Consider the following 20,266-nt stretch of genomic DNA (forward strand, 5'->3'; position numbering starts at 1 on the left):
CAAGACGAGCCTGGTGAGTCAGTTCCCTTGCTTATTAAACCCACCACCTCCCACTCTGAGTGATCTTTTTCTTTGGCCTCTCCCTGCCCTCCAAGTATGGGGACCTGTTTCTGATTACACCCAGGAAGCTCCCAAGGAGGTGGCGACCCAACACTCGTCCTGTCTTGAGAGGCCAGAAAATGTGTTTTAAGAAATTGCACAAGAGAGAGTTTATTTGGATTTCTTTGTTCTTAAGTGTCACAGTTCCTGGGGCTGGAATAGTTTGGAAATAATCACATTCGCCTTGGGGTTGGAAGAATCTAGAAGTACCCTCTACACATGCTTCCTCCATGTGACTTTTGCAATGGCCACGCTTGCCTCTCCCACCTCGGGATCCACGAGGGAAGATGGGTGAGCACCCTCTACAACCACTGTCCACCCAGATTGCTAGCGGCCCATTGCAGAGTGAGCGAACGAACCTGAAGCACAGTTACTATACGGCTTACATTTGGGGGCAGGGTGAAGATGGCAAGGAAAGGAAAAGGTACCACCCAGCTTTGGACCTCTCCGTCTTTACAGTCCTTTTACTTTGATTCTAACTTTACAGAGGGCCACGTGCTTCTGGCCAGAGCTAGCTAACTGGAGGGGGAAGCAGAGCACCGGCTGTCCCACGGGAATTCGGCGCCTGCCCTGGTACTGCACTTCCCTGCACAGTGCTAGGCACGAGCAGGTATTCAGGACAGGGGAGCTGCGCTGAACACACTCAGAAACAGCCTCGTGGCCTTTCCTAGAATGACAGGACACTGGCCCTTTCAGTTTGATGAAGGGCAACCTAAGGGGTTAGGGACATAAGTGTTAGAGAACAGGAAACCATTCTTCCTTTTTTATTGCCATACACTAGAGGCCCGATGCATGAAAATTCATGCAAGAGTAGGCCTTCCTTTCCCCGGCTGCCGGCACCGGCTTCCCTCTGGCACCTGGGACCCGGGCTTCCCTCCTCCGGCCACCGGCAGGCACCCAGGACCCGGGCTGGCTCTCCTCTGGCCCGGCTTGGTCAGGAAGGATGTCCGGTCTAATTAGCATATTACCCTTTTATTATTATAGATGTTAGATATTGTTCACAGTCACAAACATCTGCAGTTTTACTCTCCCAGAATCCTGGACCTGGGGAGGGTTTTAGAAACAAGAGGTACAAATGCTCTCACTGGATAGGCAAGAAAATCGGGACCCATGGGCTGGGACTTGCCCCAGACCACGCAGGGAAAACCTAAACCATGAGGTCTTGAAGCCACATTCACGTTCTCATTATTGTTCCATGCTGAGAATTCTCGTTGGAAACAGAGGATAAAGGGTGTGGGGTCTTTAGAACATGTGGGCTCAGGAACTTAGGGTACAGATTTAAACCTTAAGCGGATAGGTCTTCCCAGTTTTACCCAAGATATATTTAAGCAACTCAGAGAAATAACTCCTCCGGCCCAACTCAGAAGGGCTAGATAGCGTGGCAGTCTTGGATCAACAGCAATGAAACTTCAGCCTTTTACTGGGAAGAACAAACACCAAATGTAAACACCATCTCTCAAGTTCCTAGTAAATATTTTCCTTCTCTCTCTACCAAGCCTATTGTTTTTTGTTTGTTTGTTTGTTTGTTTGTTTTTTGAAAATGGGAGGGGCATAGCAACTCCAGCTTGCCTCGCCATAGGCCCTAATTCATTGCAGGGCTCATGATGACACCACCCTTAAGCATGGGGCTGCCAGAGCCAGAGCTGGCCACAATTGCCTCTGCAGACGTGTTATTGTTACTATTGTGTGCATTTAGGGCCACTGAAAGGTGTAGTATGAGAATACCTGGGCCCTGGCCCCGCGGTTCAGTTGATTGGAGCATCGAGTAAAGGTGGCACAGGAGGCAACCTATCGATGTTTCTCTCTCTCAAATCAAAACATACCCTGGGATAAGGATTTTTAAATAGAGTATGTGGCTGCACAATTTAGGGCTGTGTGATATTTGCCAAATGTGACTCTCCCCTCGAAATATTCTCTGAACTGCTAACCATCAGCGGAAGCAGTGGTCCTTTCTTTAGCTGCTCGAGCCTTACACTCCGCTTCCCTAACTGGATGGCTTAAGTCTTACGGGAGAGGCAACACAGCCGGAGCCAGCACCCTCAGCAGTTACCTCTGAGCCTTTCCTCCGGGTCGGGGAGCCTGAATGCCCCGGGAGCCACTGGGGTGCAGGATGCGCAGAGGGGCTCACAGGCGGTGCAGGATGTCCCCGAATACAGCCCAGAGGTCGCAACTTTCAACAGGCAGGTCCTGGAGCAGCGCTCCTGTCCACCGTTCGATGGGATTGATCTTCTTTTCCTGCGTCTTCATCTCCGAGACAACAGGAAGTTTGGGAGCGACCCTGAGGTCGGGAGCGTCACGCCCCGCGCGGGGCAGGAAGGCCAAGGGCGCGGGAGGAGCTGTGGGCAGCCAGAGCCGCCTGGGTCCCACGAGGCCGGAAGTGCCCCGCGTCGCCTGGGCTACAGGCGCCGACGCTTCCAGCCGCGTCCTCCGCGTCCTGTTCCCATGGCAACCCCGTCTCCGGAGCCGGAACCCAGGCGGCCTAGGAAAGCCGACCTCGCAGAGGGTCTTGCTTCTGCAAAGGACCCTTGGGCGCCCCGAACAAGGTCCGCCCAGCCCAGGACGCCGACGCCGCCGGAGGGAGCGAAGCCGCCAGGTCTGGGAGCCGGGAAGGCAGGTTCCGGGCGTGGCTTCTCCGCCCTCGGCCTGGTACGCTGCCCAACGCTGGCCTTGAAGTCCCCTCGCGGGCTTTTCCCGCGTGAGTCTCTGTGGCCAGGGTACAAGCCGCAGGAAAGAAACCTGGGGAATCTCGGATGGGATGTGGTCTCCGATGGCACGTGGCGAAACAGCTGCGGAAAAGGAGGAAGCGATTTGCGAGAGAGAGAGAGAGAGAGAGAGAGAGGCCAAAGTTTGGGTGTTATAATTCAGGGCCGTGGTGAACCTCCCACGAACAGAATTTAGGAGTTTGGAGAGTCAAAACCCCTCGCCCTGGCCATAGGCTTGAAAGTAGAGAGCAGCAAGAGAAATTACGAAACTTGCCCTCTGGTTGTGGGATTGGAGATGTTCTGGAGCCCGAGTCAGACAGAACTAGCTACTCAGCACTCAGGGCGTGTGTGACCGGCTGCTCCGGGAAATGGGGAGCGACTTGGGGGTGTTACTGTCTAATAAATAACTGTGTATTCTATCTGGGGTTGATTTAAGCGCTAGGAATAGCCATGAGAGTTGAATTTCAAAAATAACTATAAATAGAATTTTTTGTCATGAGTTTCAACCATTTACTCCATCAGCTAACGATAGCAACCCGTATATACACGTTGTTTTAGCTCCTTATAGTGGGATGGCCTGCGGACTAGGAGAATTAACCATTGCGCTAGCCATACCTTATTTAGTCCCTGAGAGCTGATTGCTTTGCCTGGATCCATCTTGCTCTCAGACCTGCAATAGCAACATCAGACTTGAGTAGGAGACCAGAGTTTTGATGACTCAGGGGCTGTAAATGGACTGGCTTTAAGGATGTATAAAAAGGGGATTTTGGAGGTAATGTGGAGTAGCAATTAGGGGAAATATATTAAATTAAGAGATTTGACAAATGTCTTTAATTTCTGCTTCCCCGGTTCTCCGTACCTGAGTGTGAATAGTCTATTTGTGGGTTTCGTATGGGCAGTTTCATGTTAATAGTAGCATCCAACACGGAAAACAGAACTGACTTCTAAGCCCTCTCTTCCAAAGCCGACTTCACGTGTGAGTCTTGGTAGGAAGAAGGTGTGATCTAACCCCACTGGAATCCCAGCTGTGAGCAGTGGTACTAATTGGGACTTCTGCTTCTACCTGCACGGACCACAGGACATTGACATCACACTCACTCACTCACCTGAAACACCCGGACCTCCCACTGGAGGCAAACCTGGTCACCTGGTTTTCCAGGATGCCTCTGGATAGGTTAGAACACACCTGGTTTTCCAGGATGCCTCTGGATAGGTTAGAACAGGGCTCCGGATGGCTGGTCATACCATTTTTCAAACCTGGTATAAAAGATTACACTTGACATTTATTTCCCTTTTTTTTTTTTAACAGTTAACATTCGTGACTTATCTAATCAGTGGAAAAGGAAGTTAAAAGTTTGTTTAAAACTATGCAGTGGTTGAACTTTTAAAAGCTATTTTATGAATACAAAGATGATTCCTTTGGGGGACTTAATTATAATTAATTAAAACCTTTGTTATTGCTCTTAAGTTCTCAGCATTCTATTTCTTCCACATCACTTAATTGGTTTTTCTGTTAATCTTAAGATAGGGTTATCTCTTTTATTGTATAAAATTAACTTTTTTGACTTTAAAAAAAAAATTCTCACCCAACTTGTATGGGCCCCAAATGGGGATCAAACCCACAACCTGGGTATGTGCCCTGACAGGGAATCAAACCTGCAACCAGGATGACGCTCCAACCAACTGAGCCACATTGCCAGGGCTCTTTTGACTTTTATGTTTACTATTTCAATTACCATTCATAATTATGTTTCGGAATGAAGTCAGACATCTACGTTGTGTGTGGGCGCGTGTGTTTGTGAGTGAGAGAAATGCAGGGGGAGAGAGGGAAGATTTTCGGCCCCCTCAGCTCTTTCTCAACACCTGTGTTTCTAACACAGTTGAGAGGCCATTCTCTGCACTTGACCCAGTGTGAGTTCCCTTGCCTCTCCTTGGTGGGACAACATTCTCTTTAGTTAGTTGGTCACTGCATGTGGAAGCTTTTAAGACATAGGAAAGAGGACATGGGAAGTCTAGCTTCAAAATGTTAGCTCCCTTCACCTTATTTCATTATATCTGTTTCCTGGTTTGGATCAGCATTTTATAACATGAAGGATCTTCGAGATCGTCCAGTTCAACCACCCTCAAGTCATGGAGCTAATCAAAACAATAATAGCCCATGTTAAAAGAGCAGTTACTAACAGCAGGTACCATGCTCAGTGGTTTATGAGTATTATCTGATTAATCCCACAACCTCCTCAGGTAGGTATTCGTATTGACCTCATTTTTAGAGAAGGCAATCAAGCAATAACTTGCTTAGGGTCATATGCTTAGTAAACAGTGGGGCTGTGGCTCTGATGTAGGTGGATGGTTCACCTAACCTGTTTAATCGGAACCACCACATTGCCGTCCTAATGCTGGGCGTTGAGGGTGACCTGAGTTTACAGCCTGTGCCTTTATTCCGTCACATTCATTTTAGAAATCAGATCCCGAGCCTCTGGTTGGGAGAGCTGTGTCCTCCAATTTTACCTTGTTTGATATATGCAACGGTCAAATCTGGTTCCGTGTCTCTCTCTGGACACACAGTCAGCAGAACAAGATCCCAGCACACCAGCAAACACAAGTTGGGTCTAAAGAGACTGAAGATACGAAAGCCAAGGAGAAGACCCTACACTGCATGGCTCTTCAATAGCTCAGCCGATTAAGGGAAAAAAATGGTGAAATAAAAAACTCACTGTGTTTTCGTTTCCATTTAAAAGTATGTCCACGATTAGAGAAGCTCTGCCTTAGTTGTTGATTGAAGGACATGAAGGTACTCTACGTTTTTTTTGCAGAACAAGATCCCAGCACACCATTGATCTTTAGAGAGAGTGAAGAGACTGAAGATACGAAAGCCCTTGACCAGAATCGAACCTGGATGGCTCTTCAATAGCTCAGCCGATTAAGGGAAAAAAATGGTGAAATAAAAAACTCACTGTGTTTTCGTTTCCATTTAAAAGTATGTCCACGATTAGAGAAGCTCTGCCTTAGTTGTTGATTGAAGGACATGAAGGTACTCTACGTTTTTTTTTTTAATCCTCACCTGAGGATTTCCATTGATCTTTAGAGAGAGTGGAAGGGAGGCAGGAGGGAGACAGAGAGACAGAGAGAGAGAGATGTCAATGTGAGAGAGACACATTGGTTGGTTGCCTTCCGAACGTGCCCTGACCCAGGCCAGGGATCAAACCTGCAACCCAGGTACATGCCCTTGACTGGGAATCGGGAATTGAACCTGTGACCTTTGGTGCTCAGGCAGATGCCCTAACCACTGAGCACACCGGCCAGGACATCCCTTCATTTCTTTAAAGCCTAAAATGGGCTAAAACAACTAAAGCTTTGAAAAATTGCAAACCTTCAAGAGGGATGAAGTGCTTGCTGAGCTCCACTTAGTTTTGTTGCCATTAATCCTGCAACTGCTTTAAAACGGACAGAATTTATGAGCCGGCTCTCTGTGTAGGCGGGATATGTGCGTCTGTGTGTGTTCATGCCTCGCTGCACATGTGTGTTTTTTACAGCCATCAGTCCTGCTCGCCTCATTTCCCAAGACTTTTCCAGCACTGGGGTCTAGGGGTCAAGCCAAAAGGCTGATTCCTCTCCATAAACAGTCTTCCAGCGAGTATTTAGTGAGAGACTTAAATACGTACAGGATATTCTGTGGAGAGCACTTCAGGAAACAAAGTATAAGGTACAGAAGGCACAGGCTCTGCCTTCAAAGAACTTACAAGCTCATGCGGAAGGTGAGCTACCCGGACAACCACGACAGTAGGCACCCACTCTTCATTCCTTTGTGTCAGGCACCATTTAATCCCTTCTCCTGAATTAATGAAGTTAATCCTTGCAACAACCATACACCATAGAAGGTATTGTCGTTACCATTTTATAGGTGAACAAGGCCCAGATAGGTAGAGGAACTTGTCAAGGGCACACGGGTAGTAGTCAGTGGCTAAGCCAGGATCTGTCCCTGGGAAGTCTGGCTCTCCCGCCTGTTCTGTCAGTCTCCGTGCCAAGCTGGAGACGATGGTCAAAGACGACGTAAGAATCTGCGAAGACTGGGTGGCTTGGGCAGGTCCCGTCTGGCCCAAGTCAGAGTAACAGGCATCGATGGCGGAATCACATCCCAAACTAAAGCCAAATGATTGCTGGGTGGCCAGCCTCTGGACCCCTCTTCCAGCTCATCAATACTCCCTGCGGGTCCTGAACCCCAGGCTGCAGTGCGGGCGTCGCTGCCATCCCGACTTTCACCGCGGGAACTGCGGCACTGTTGGTGCAGGAGGAGGGGGTGTCCCCGGCCTGGGAGGGCAAGGAGAGGAAAATTGCTTCATCGTGGAGCAGACAGTGGAACTGGGAGGCGATGAGGGAACCAGATCTCCAATCTGAGCAACTTGCCTGGAGAGAGAAAAAAGTCTCATACATATACATAGAGGCACTGGTATTTTTCCATAAAAGAGGGTGTTTCCTTAAAATTAATACAAAGCAAATTCATTTCAGAGTACTGAGACTGCCATGAACTTTCTCATGTAGGAAACGCCATGAAAATATTACCACAAGGTGAGGTTTTTGTAAGCGTCAAAAAGTGCTCTTTGCAAAGGTTGGAAAACACTTGTCTACAGCAGTGGTCGCCAAACGGGAATTAGCTTCCTTATCACTAAAAAGAATCTGAGCAAATGCGCTCTGTACAGTATTTACGATGTACAAGGGCACTGATATATTCTGTAATGTAAATATTCATAAACATAAAAAACAAAGCTAAGATAAGGGGGTAGCAGTGAAGTGTTGGCTTTCCCTACACCTATGGCACCTGCACACCTGGAGACGTATATGCACCTCACATTGCAGACCAGGGTGGATGCTGGGAGGTGAAAGGACTGACTTCCCCCTTGGGGCTGACTTTAAAGTTTAATGAGCTGTTTTAAATCAAGATCCTCGTTCAGTTTGCTTAAGCCGCATTGGTCACCAGCTCCGCTTCACCTGAAGGACCCACATGTGGGCATGGTCTAGTGGAGACAAGGAACTCCAGGACTCGTCAGCTGCTGAGCTCAGAGGAGAAGTATTCCTCCTGGGCTCTCAGTGGGCACTGGGCACTGGGGGCCGGAGGGACTGGTGTGCAGAGCCCAGAGCAGCCTTCTCTGGTTTCCATTCACAAGCCCAGGTTCACCGTTCTCCTTCCCACAGACCCAGGGAGGCACCTCGGTCTGGTTCCTGTGCTCCCTCCTGACATCCTCCCCAGGGCCCGCCTGGCTGTGGAAACAGATGGAAGTAATTGTGCTCATAAGCGCCTGTGCTTACAGAGGGCCTTTCTCAGCAAGCTCAAACACAGCGCTCTGGCCTAGCCCGGCTCCTTCCTGGACCACCTCCGTGCGTTTTGTAAAGGGACAGCTTCTGTGAGTATTGTTGTCATTTTACAGTTGGAGGATGGAGAAGCTTTGTGGGTTGGAAAGGTCACATGGTGTCAGCGGCAGAATTGGCTCCCACTCCTGTCTGTCAGAGATTTTCAAACAGAGGCCTCCGACCGTTCCTGGGTGGTTTCAAGGAAGCACTTGGGGAGATTCCTGGAGCCTGTGCCTCTAGAGCAGGGGTGGGGAACCTTTTTTCTGCCAAGGGCCATCTGGATATTTATAACATCACTAGCGGCCCGGTGCACGAATTCATGCACAGGTGGGGTCCCTCTGGGTGGCCTGCAGGGGTCGGGCCAAAACCCGAAGTCCAATGCCGCCTGCAGCTCCTACCTCCCGCTCCCGCTCATCCCGGCCCCACTGTGCCTGCCCCAGGCTCGTGCCCAATCAGTCCTGATCAGGAGAGCATCTGGTGCCCTCCCAAGGGGAGTGGCCTGTGGGGTTGGGCTGAAACTGGCTCTCTGACATCCCCTGAGGCGTCCCGGATTGCAAGAGGGCGCAGGCCAGGCTGAGGGACCCCACCAGTGCATGATCAAGCTGGGGAGGGACCACGGGAGGACTCTAGGGTGTGTCTGGCCCATCTCAGTCCCCAAGGGCTGCGGGACCCCAGCAGCAAGCTAACCTACCGGTCGGAGCATCTACCCCCTGGTGGTCAGTGCACGTCATAGCAAGTGGTTGAGCAGCCTTAGCATATCATTAGCCTAGTATGCTTTGATTGGTTGTTCGGTTGTTCTGCCGTTCATTCTATTTGCATATATTACCCTTTTATTATATAGGATTTGCAGGCCATACAAAATTATCAACTTAAAAAAATAGCATGCAATATTTGGTCAAACATTTAATTAACTCACCCCTAATGCCTTGGCAGGGCCAGACCCCATGATTTCTCGGGCCACTTGAAGCCTGTGAAGGGTACCTCATGTTCACGGATCACCCTGAGCCCTCTGTGAGCCCCTGTGTCCCAGTCCCTCTCCACTCTACACATCCCCCTGTCTTTTTTGGCCTGATGCTCAACTTACAGAATCTGCTATGTGGCCTTCCTCTGTCGTGCCCTTAGCTGGGGGCTGTTGAAAATGTGGGAAATAGAAGGATGTTCGGGAATTACGGGGATTTTCTTTCCTGCTATTTGCCTCTCGCCAAAAACCTGCTTTGCTTGGCCTTTCTACATTACCCTGAAAGTCCCTTTCAGCAGAATTAGCTCCTCTCTTACCATCATAGGATCCGACTTGGGAAGCGAGAGTAACTGCTGCCCTGCAGGAGACACCTCTGGCGAAGACCTAGTGTAATTTCCAGTTCCCGTTCACTCTCCCCAGGCTCATCAGCCGCCCCAGCCTGGCTTCACCCCACCTCCACAGGAAACCCGAGGCCCTGACCCTCTTCCAAAGAACTCGCCCTTCTTGACGATGTGCACGCATGGGAACCAGAGAACAGAGTGAAGGGCCATTTTCCAGTGCTGCTGTGTTTTCCCACGGGGCCCTTCTGTTTGCTTATCACCTGCTGACCCTGGGCAGTGGGGGCGTCTGTGGGCCTGGACTTTTCACTGGCAGCGGGGCCTATTTCCACCTGCAGAAGCAGAGAGGAGCAGGAAGCAGCTGGAAGAATTATATAAGGGAGGCCTTGGTGGATTGCACGTCTCAGAGAAAGACCTAACAATTGCTTTGGGTGGTTAAGAGCTGGCTTAGAGACGCTTAGGCTTTTATGAATGGTTGTTCTGGGCTCTGGGTTTGGTGGGAAAATATTCAGAGAAAACAAACAAGAAAAGAAAACAAACAAGAAAACCAGACTAAAATGATAATAAAAGAGGTTTGTATTTACCAAATGCTTTCACCCGGGCGACCCCATTTAACCCTCAGAACCACCGGTGAGGTCGTTGGTACAGCTGTTATGCCTTAGCGAGAAGGCAAGGAAACTGAAGCTGGGGTTGAACACATTGAGTGGGTGGGCTTTAGTGTTGGGTCCATGATCTGACCTCACGGACCCTTAGTCCTTCCGCATACTGTCTCACCTTTATTCTAAAATGATGTGGGTTTTTTTTTTTAAATGAATTGCCACCTATTTTTGTCATCACGTGTCATTAAAAGATGAAGAAGGAGGCCCTGGCCCACGTGGCTCGGTTGGTTGGAGCATCGTCCCATACACCGAAAGGTCTTGGGTTTGATTCCTGGACAGGGCACATGTGATCTCTCTCTCTCTCCCTCTCTCTCTCTCTCTACCTGTCCCTCCCTCTCTAAAAATCAATAAACACCTCCTTGGGTGAGGATTTTTTTAAAAGATGAGGAAGGAACACTTAATGAAGACAATTTTTTGGCGGCCCGTGAAAGCTAGGCCCGGCATGTGCATTTTTAAGGAGGTTCTCTGTTCCTTGTGGAAACAAAGTTCCTGGGAGTTGTTCATGCCCGAACAAGACTTGACTGCTTTGCATTTGAGTGAGGGATCCTCTGAGAATCAGAATATCTAGATATGACAGTGGGCCCATCAGATTATCAGAAGAAGAAAAGAATAATGAAAGGTTTAGTGTGCCCTAGATTTTTCAAATATCTTCACATCCTGAAAAGTGATCTGTTTCCAAAACTGTAAGCACTTGGCATCCGTAGGGTAGATGACTGAGTGGTAAGTAAATGAAACACATGAGGCATGCCTGCCTTCTCTAAACAGCCGTCAGTCTGGAAATCAAATGGGAAATGGCTGGGAAATGATTAAATGTCCAGAGTTAAATCAAACTACCGACCTAAGTCCACGGCCATAAATGAGCGCCTAGTGAATATCTACTACTGTCATACAGGGCATTGCCTAAGCTTTCCGTGCCTAATGTGAAAGATAGCCTAGTTTCCTTTTACAGAATAAATTCTAGTGTACATTCATTCATTCATTCATTCATTCCACAGTATGTATTGAGTACCAGGTTTGTGCATACACTGTTCTTAAGTGTTTGAATGTTAACCAAGTGTCACTGCATCCTGGGCACTGTTCTAAGTGCTTTCCATAATTTATTCTATGTAGTCCTCACCATGAGCCTAGGAGGAGGCATGTTTAGTATTTTCATTGTAATGGAGCTAAAGGAGAGAAGAGCCAGGATTGGGTCATCTGAATCCGTAGCTCACCGTCTGTACCACAGAGTCATGTCTAATAGTGACCAAATATCGGGTGAGGGCAAATCTCACGTCCCGTTCTGAAGGCGGGGAAATAGGCAACATTGTTCAGGCCAGACAACTTGGCTGACGTCTCCCCGCCAGCTCTTGACGAGAGGCGTTATCATTCTCTAACTTCTGCTCTTATGGTCAAGGGAATGAGTGGTCTGATTGGTCAAAGACATTTTTGTAAAGAATTATCAGATAACATGCTGGTGATCTTTTGATTGTTAATTGTAATCTTCAGAAAAGGAGAAACCTTTCCGCTTAAAATAAAAGTAACTATTGCAGAATGCCTTACATAAGATAATTTTATACACATAAATGTTTAATTCAACTTGGGAATATAAAGATGGGGGCAAGGGGAGAAGGGAAACAGTATTGATTGTGTATCTACTGCATGTTAGGTGATTTTACATATAATTTTAATCTAATCTGCACAGCAACCTTCGCAGCAATGTAGGTATTCTTAACCTTGTTCGGAAGGAAATGTAGGCTCTTGGAGTTTGACCATAAATGGAGTATTTGACCCAGTGATCCCACTTCTAGGACTATATCCCAAGGAACTAGGAACACCAATCAGAAAGGATATATGCACCCCTCTGTTCATAGCAGCACAATTTACAATAGATAAGATTTGTAAACAGCCTAAGTGCCCATCAGCAGATGAGTGGATTAGAAAACTGTGGTACATCTACACAATGGAATACTATGCTGTGGTAAAAAGAAGGAATTCTTAACATTTGCAACAGCATGACTGGAACTGGAGAGCATTATGCTAAGTGAAATAAGCCAATCAGAGAAAGATAAATATCACATGATCTCACTCATTTATTGAATATAATGAACAACATAAACTGATGTACAAAAACAGATCCAGAGACAGAGAAGCATCAATCAGACTGTCAAACCTCAGAGGGAAGGTAGGGGAGAGTGGGGGTAAGGGGGAGAGGTCAACCAAAGGACTTGTATGCATGCATATAAGCCTAACCAATGGACACAGACAACAGGGGGTGAGGGCATGAGTGGGGTGGGGTGGGGGGGGCAATGGGGGGATATGGACACATATGTAATATCTTAATCAATAAAGAAATTAAAAAAATAAAGCTAATAATTGTGGAAACCAGCTTTGAACTCCTCATGTTCTCATTGTGCTGTGCTATCTCTAGAAAGATAGACCGTAATGAAATACTAGCTTATTCTCATTTAAAATATTACATTCCCCATTTTGGGGGGGAAACTTGAAAATTGGGCAGATATGAAAGAGAAAATAAAAATCAATTGTAGTATCACCACCCATAAATAAATTATATAAACATTATATACATATATATGTGTGTGTGTATGTATATAAAATGTTCATACCAGTTATGTAAATATGCATGTCAATATCATATTTTAAGTACAGTTTTATAACTGTTTTAAACTTAGTGTATTTTGAATGTACCCCCTTATTAGTGAGTCCAAGAAGAATACATGATTTTTAATGTCTGAAGTACTTTCCTGGATGATGTACCATGATTTATTTAACCTCCTCCTTTGGGGAGGATAGTTACAATGTTTTCTCTATCCTCTCTCATTTTAAACTAAGGAGGAATAAGCTAAATCAAACAAAACAAAGCAAAACTTCCTTAGGCCTGAAAGAGAGGGAGCCAGAGGCAATAAAATTTTATTTTGATTTTAGAAAATTTATGTTTATGGGTAAATTATCCCATCTTGTGAATTGCTGGACGCCATCTTTCCCATTTGCTTTTTATAAAACTCGGCTGCAGCAGGACATATTAATGGGTTTGATGAATGGTAGGCAGTGGAATCCAGTGGGTAGAAGGCAGGTTAATTGGTGTTTGTTTACAGCAAGGCCGGGTTTTGAGCCAACCACGGAGACGATTGGCCTATGAAGGCCAAATTGTTTAGTTCTTAGAATCAGTTTTGTGTCTGCAAAGCAAGTGGCCTCTCTCTGACTTTCCCTCTTCACTCCTTTTCTTTTTTTAAAAAAATGGTTTTATTGCATTTAGAAAGGAAGAGAGAGAAACATCATGAATCAATGACTGGCTGCCTCCTGCACGCCCCCTGCTGGGGACTGAGCCCACAACCTGGGGAAGGTGCCCTGACCAGGAATCAAACCAGCAACCTCTCAGTGCCTGGGACAAAGCTCAACCAACTGAGCCACCCGGCCAGGGCTCTTTGTTCCTTTTCTAGGAGAGCTTCCTTGGCCGCCCACAGGTGGAACCTAGCTCTGGCCTACTTCGCAAAGGCAATAGCAAGGTTATTGCTGCAGAGGGTGATAGGACAGCGCATGTGGTCACTCCACCCGCGGAAATGGCTCCGATGGAGCGGCAGGGAGGACCCCGCCCAGGCCATCCAGTACTTGCTGCCGGTTGGTGGGCTGGCTGGAGCCCCAGCCAGCTGGCTGGTTCGGCCCTGGGCCTGCTTCCCAGGGCCAGGGAAGCTCAGGCTTCTGCAAAGAACAAGGGGTGGGACTGGTTTCCCTTTAACCCCGACTTCCCTCCGGATTCACACAGGAGCCCTTCCTCAGCCTTCAGTGGCCCGGGCGGAGGACAGGGACGCAGGGTGGTGCATCTGCTGCGTGACCTGATGGGAGGCAGCTTTTCCCTCCCAGCTCCCCACCCCCTGTCGGTGCTGGGAGAGGGAGCCCACTGCATGGGCGCAGGGAAAAAGCCATGTGGCAGTGGACTCAGATCTTCAGCAAGTGTAACGGGCTTTACAATGAAGAATCATGGTAGTTTGATAAAAGGCCCTGCATTAAATGTTTGTTTTGCAACTGTGATTCAAAGTAATGCGGCAGCTCAGATACCCTTGGCTTGCCATCTAAGTCAAGGAAAGAGCTCCCTGGTCTTGAGGGAGAAAATCAGACTAGTACAGCATGTCAGACTTGAGGCCCTCGGGCCACATGCCTCGTTTATTTGGCCCGTGTTAGCCTTTGAGTTTGACATGCTTGCTCTAGTACCACTTCCCGTAGGCGTCTGTACCAAAGCCCAGATAGAAAGATAGGAACGAAAGGAAAGAAAGAAAGGAAAGGAAGGAAGAGAGTCAATAAGAGAGAGAGGGAAAGGAAGGTATGTAGGAAGGAAGGAAAGACAGCAAGAAAGAAAGAAAGAAAGAAAGAAAGAAAGAAATAAGTTTAAGGAAGGAAGGTAGGAAGTTAGGATGTATGGAAGGAAGGAAGGAAGGAAGGAAGGAAGAAAGAAAGAAAGAAAGAAAGAGAGAAAGAAAGAGAGAGAAAGAAAGGAAACCAGCACCCGAATTGTTCTCTTGGCTTCAGAGTCTCCTGGGATAATCCATCCCAGATGGCCTGAAATCAGCTGGGTCCCTAGGTGATCATGTGCATTTTGCCCTGCCTCCTCTGCTTTGCCCCACCCCCTCTGCTTTGGCCCGCCTCCTCTCCTTTGCCCCACCCCTCTGCTTTGCCCCGCCTCCTCTCCTTTGCCCCACCCCTCTGCTTTGCCCCGCCTCCTCTCCTTTGCCCCGCCTCCTCTCCTTGCCCCACCCCCTCTCCTTTGCCCCGCCTCCTCTCCTTGCCCCACCCCTCTCCTTTGCCCCGCCTCCTCTCCTTGCCCCACCCCTCTCCTTTGCCCCGCCTCCTCTGCAGCCCAGGGCAGCCCTCCTGCACTCTCAGCAGCCAGGAGCCCAGGCATGGCCTCCTAAAGCCTCTGCACAGAAGTGCAAGCAGAATGAGCCCCTTGGACTAGGAGTTCATCCCAAGGTGAAATGCTGGTTCCAGGGGCCTCAGGTAGGGTTTTACTGTATAGAAACAGCACCGACAGTCTCAGATGTGGAAGTAAACTCTGAGACAGCTTAGTCTAACTTTTCCCTAAATCAGACAAGTTCTTCAGTTTTAATCGTTTACATATCAAGCTCCTCCTAAGCACCAGGAAGCAGGAAAGTGCGGGGCCTCACCTCCACCTTAGTCCCTGTCCGCCACTGAGAAGCTGGAAGGCCCCGATTGGCCCTGATCGCTGGCCAGGCCTGGGGACCCTACCAGTGCATGAATATATATATATATACACATACACACATATATACTACTATATACATATATACACATATATGCTTTTTAAAAATTAATATATATATATTTCTTTTAGAAATAGTCAGAGATTTAAATTTTGGTAAATAAAACCTTACATTGTCTTTAGAACCAACATAGAGAAGCTACTTAAGGTTCGGTTTTATGCAAAGGAGTGTAGCACATGCTTACATTAAAGGTGCAAGAATACTTTTGGAGCCCTGGCCAAGTAGCTCCGTTGGTTAGAACGTCGTCCTGATACACCAAGGTTGCAGGTTCGATCCCTAGTCAGGGCACATACAAGAATCAACTAATGAATGCATAAATAAGTGGAACAACAAATCGATATTTCTCTCTCTCTCTCTCTCTCTCTCTCTCTCTTTCTCTCTCTCCTTCCCTCCCACTCTTCCTCCCTCTCTATAAAATCAATAAATAACAAAATCTAGAAAAAGAAGACTTTTATAGTTTGGTAAAGAATTTGGGCCCCACTTCAGTACATAACGAAGTCTTTATGACCAATGACTATCTCACCAGCAAACTATTTTATCTGATCATAGAAACATGACTTCAACACATCCGTATGCGAGTGTTCCTTTATGATTCCTGGTAGGGAAGAGCTCTAGTTCTGGAGACAGGCAAACCTGGGATCAAACCCCAGCCCCAACACTTTGTAGCTACGTGTAATCCTGGTTTCCTCATCCATAGGCTGGGGCTGAGAGTAGTACTACCTTTTCGTGTTGCTGTGAGAAGGATATAATGTATGTAGTTAGCACAGTGCCTGGCCCAATAGCAGTCATGTAACACATAACAGGTAACAGCTATTTTCATTTTTACTGAGACACAGGCTTTGACTTTATTACCTTCTAGTCACACCACTGGTGTATGAAGCAAAAGGAGACAGAGGCTAGGACACGAAAAGCCACCACCACACTGATGTGAAACATCTCAGAAGTGAGCCTCGTGGACAAGACCGTCTGGCACAGTTACTTGAATCCAAAGAAGATAACATTCGCTGTGGAAATTGTGTCCTCCCAGGGACCTGCAGGCTTTAGGCGAGGGGATCCTGCCATCTTGTGGTGGGAGAGGCCTGACGCTCGCTCGTCTCCAGTTGCTGTCCCCGCCAGGGGCCTCGCTCAGACCTTGGCCCGCCTCTGAGTTGATGAGAGCCCTGGGCAATTGATTTCATTTGTGCCCATTCTCCAAAACTGGAATCACATGACCTTTTGGTTTACTGAGAAGGAAGTTAAAGTGGCAGGTAGTGTTCTGTATCTTAGTAGAGAATGAATCAGAGTCTTAGTGGGTTTTACATATGAAAAAACCTCAAGTTGTTCATAAAATTTGGTATCTCATATTTCTGGGGAACAGACTGTTTCCCCAAATAGGGGCTATGAAAACCACACTGCGCAGGCTTGAGCTCTACATAGGAGGTGACCGAGGAACACTTCACAGAAACCGTATTTCTGGACCAGATGACTTCAGCTCCAGTCCAACCCTCCAGTGTTAGGAGCCCAGAGCCCAGAACTCGTTATGGCTGGAGACAGCGAAGATGGATCCTCTTTTCAGCACCTCTAAGGCCCCCGGGCTGTGAATCTCTGCTCCGGGAGAAGAAATCACCTGAAAATCAGGAACTAGATAAAAGGCCCTACATTAAATGTTTGTTTTGCAGCTGTGATTCAAAGTAATGCGGCAGCTCAGATACCCTTGGCTTGCCATCTAAGTCAAGGAAAGAGCTCCCTGCTCTTTAGGGAGAAAACCAGACTAGTACAGCATGTCAGGCTTGAGGCCCTCGGGCCACATGCCTCGTTTATTTGGCCCGTGTTAGCCTTTGAGTTTGACATGCTTGCTCTAATACCATTTCCCGAGGCCTTTTAGAAGAGCTGGCGTTTTAGAGGTGTGGTCTCCTGGGGAAATAGCTGCCTCAGACTGAATCCAGCCCTCAGGCTCTGCAAGGCAGCGACTGGGTGCTGGAAGGAGGAAGAGGAGGCCAGAACCTTATAAATAAAGCCACTAACCGTCTTCACCTCTCCTCCAAGTCTTCTCCTGGCAGTAAAGAGGAAACCTCTGTACAAGGCAGCCGCCGATAAAGCCAACCTGGCCGGTAACAGAAATTCTGGGCCACAACGTGTATTTATCAACACTGAGCGCAGTGGCGGATCAAAAGCAGAGCTAGGGACTCCAGGGAAAAGAGGTCTCTGCAGCAGCAGCAGCAGCAGCAGCAGCAGCAGCAGCAGCAGCGTTACAGTTGGAAACCAGGAACCGGACCTGTGATTTGAGGGACAGCAGTATGTTTTTTTTAGACACATGCTTTCTTTGGGTTAGTTTCTTTTCACTGGGACTCCATTTCCTTCCATTTCCCTTTTTCCCTTTTTCTAACTCTAATTCCATTTCTTTCACTTCTCTCTCTCTCTCTCTCTTAGACATTCTACAATAAGTAAGTAGTTTATTGGTGAATGTTTGAATATACTATTTGGAAGTATTTTTAACCAAAACCTGTTTGAGGTCAGCAAAACAGCTTTGTTTAGTCTTAAACACCTGCCCTGATCTGATTTACTAAAGTCATCCAATGTTAGTCATACGGGGCTTTCGATTCTTAAACAAGAAGAAGCTAGGGACGGGAGAGATCAGCCTGTCCAAGGTCAGCCTGGTGATTACAAAGCCGACTCCCTGGATCACACAGATGATTACTCTTCCCATCCCACTGTACTGACCCCACAAAACCGGATTAAATAGACTGTTTTAGGAAAGAAATGCTCATGGAGATTGTTTAAAAAAAAAACACACTCTTAGCCCCTGAACAAGTAAGTGTGTATCTAGAACAATGGTTCTCAACCTTCCTCACGCCGTGACCCTTTAATACAGTTCCTCATGTTGTGATGACCCCCAACCATAAAATTCTTTTCGTTGCTACTTCATAACTGTAATTTTGCTACTGTTATGGTCATGTAAATATCTGATATGCAGGATATATTTTCATTGTTACAAATTGAACATAATTAAAGCATAGTGATTAATCACAAAAACAATATGTAATTATATATGTGTTTTCTGATGGTCTTAGGCGACCCCTATGAATGGGTAGTTCAACCCCCAAAGGGGTCGCGACCCACAGGTTGAGAAACACTGATCTAGAAGAAGAAAAATTGGCAATCTCAAATTATGGCCTTTACGTTTTTTGTGTGTGCTCAGGGACAAAGGAGAAATCAGATTCCTTCGCGGTGACACTATGAAAACTTTTATTTCTTCGTTCCAGCCTTTCTCTCAGTTACCTGGGCTGACTTAATAGAGCTGGAAGTCCCTGTGTCTGTGGGGATCCAAATGTCAATTTCGTTCACTCAGTGTTTATCTAACCACATTTTGGTACTTCATTTAAGAAATTTATTTCAGTCATTTGTTCAGCCTGTAAAACCTAATAGTCAGTCAGCACCCAGGGCATCGCGCTGAGCAGTGTTCTGCTGTGGCGGAAGCACAACGCGCTAATTCACCAATGGCTCTCCCTTCGCTGCTTCCCAGAATGCTCTAGGCTTGGCCCGCAGGACCCAGGTCTCGGTTGCAGCCTGGCTGAAGGGCGCTTATTGCATCACCTTCTGGCAGAGCCCAGTACTCACACTGATTGTAGCCCTGCCTGGAGATGGGGCTGCTCTTCTTACCCAGAACATTCTGAGTGGTTTCCATTTTCACAGATCCAGTTGAAAATGAAGCTTCAACAATAACTGTGATGAAAAACAAAGTACCAGAGAAAGTGGCCATTCAGATTCCATTTTGGGTGGCACTAAATTTTTTTTTAATATATTTTATTAATTTTTTACAGAGAGGAAGGGAGAGGGATAGAGAGTTAGAAACATCGATGAGAGAGAAACATCGATCAGCTGCCTCCTGCAAACTCCCCACTGGGGATGTGCCCGCAACCAAGGTACATGCCCTTGACCAGACTCGAACCTGGGACCCTTGAGTCCGCAGGCTGACGCTCCATCCACTGAGCTAAACCGGTTAGGGCGGGTGGCACTAAATTTTTAAAAAATTTTACTATTTGTCAGACCCCAAAGTCTTAAGATCTCCAAACTGACAAGCCTGTATCAATAAACTAGCATAAAATATAACATTTAAAATACGATTTTATGGTGTAACCCTGTTCTTGCATTTGAACTTTGGTTTTACTATTTCTAGTTTTTCTTTATTGTTAGCTAGTTGCCAACTGTTCATTTTCTGAGACTCTGATGTTAAAATGCTTTGTGAATTGGTGGTGATAATGAATGGTATAGTTTTAATGTCCTCATACCTGACAAGGTGGCACCTATGTTGGTCCCAAAAGTTTTAAAATTCACTATTTTGTGAAGTCGCCCACTTTTAAAAAAATATATAATTTTATTGATTTCAGAGATGAAGGAAAAGGAAGAGAGATATAGAAACATCAATGATGAGAGGGAATCATGGATCAGTTGCCACCTGCATGCCCCCTACTGGGGACTGGGCCCACAAGCTGGGCATGTGCCCTTGACCAGAATCGAACCTGGGACCCTTGAGTCCGCAGGCCGATGCTCTATCCATTGAGCCAAACTGGCTAGGGCATGAAGTCCCCCACTTTTAAGAAACCACATGAGAATGCTCAGTACACTACAACCTAATGTAAACTTGCATTCTCACTGGGAAAACTAGATGGGAACCAAGTTACTTTCCGTCCACTCAGTGGAATGAGCAACCTGGATAATCCAATCTAATCTCTGATGTTTCTAACTGCCTGAGTCAATGTTGTCACACACAACTCTTACATTCTTCTCAATCAGCTAATGGCACTGACATTTTTAAGGTCATGAGCGTTAGCTATTTTCCTATAATCTCGGTGCCAAATTAGAAACAAAACAAAAACCAAGCCCAGATCAGACTGTTCCACACACTGGTTTT

Source organism: Myotis lucifugus, unplaced genomic scaffold (genome assembly GCF_000147115.1).
Source record: "Myotis lucifugus unplaced genomic scaffold, Myoluc2.0 scaffold_68, whole genome shotgun sequence".
NCBI classification, from domain to species: Eukaryota; Metazoa; Chordata; class Mammalia; order Chiroptera; family Vespertilionidae; genus Myotis; species Myotis lucifugus.